General features: G+C 62.1%; 1 protein-coding gene across 1 annotated transcript in view; it reads left to right on the top strand.

Moving 5' to 3' along the window:
* The first annotated feature begins 6 nt into the window (after positions 1-6).
* Positions 7-709, top strand: part of KCNQ4 (potassium voltage-gated channel subfamily Q member 4) — a 56,087-nt gene continuing 55,384 nt past the window's right edge. The window contains exon 1 of the mRNA XM_021716247.1: positions 7-62. The gene's annotated coding sequence lies outside the window, so the exon portion shown is untranslated. The remainder of the gene's footprint in view (positions 63-709) is intronic.

Below are 709 nucleotides of genomic sequence, written 5' to 3'. Positions count from 1 at the left end.
AACTGGGTCTACAACGTGCTGGAGCGACCCCGCGGCTGGGCCTTCATCTACCATGTCTTCATGTGAGTTTGCGACCCGCGCCCCTTCGCGTGTCCCCGCGCGAGCCTGAGCTCCCCGGGGACGGCTGCCCCGCCCTGGCTCCGCCTCCTGCCCCCTGCCCCACGGCCGACCCTCGTCTCTGCCCTCAGGCCCGAGCCCCATTTCTCATCTCCTCTGAGACCGACCCTGACCCCTGACCTCCCAGTCCTGACCCTGCTTGACTTCGCTTCTGATCCGCAGCTCTTTATTTCCATCCTGATCACTAACCCCTGCTCCTCTGTCCCAGGTACTTCTCCACCTCCAGCTGCTTGCCCCCCATTTGCTCTGCAAAGTCTGGAGCCCCAAAAGTGGACTCCCTTTTCCTCTTCTCCACCTCTGCTTCACTGTGTCCCAGACCCCTTTGGCCCCACACACTTTGCGTCACCTCCTCCCAGCTCTGTAGCTTCCATGGGCTCCCACCTGGGCTCCCCTTGGAGATGTCCCTCTCCAGGGGCAGCCCTCACTCCAGGCCAGGGCTGGCCCCTGATTGTAGGTGTTTGAGGTTTCCATTGGGCCACTGGAGTCCTGACACTGGTGTGTATTGTGTTCGACTTTATCTGTCTTCACTGAGTCTTTCCCTCCACCCTCAACTTCCTAGTGGCAGCTGCGGCTTCCCCGCCCGCCCCGCCCC

This window comes from Carlito syrichta, unplaced genomic scaffold (genome assembly GCF_000164805.1).
Source record: "Carlito syrichta isolate Samal-C Ts95f unplaced genomic scaffold, Tarsius_syrichta-2.0.1 Scaffold308579, whole genome shotgun sequence".
NCBI lineage: Eukaryota > Metazoa > Chordata > Mammalia > Primates > Tarsiidae > Carlito > Carlito syrichta.
This window is presented reverse-complemented; position numbering and strand designations above follow the sequence as displayed.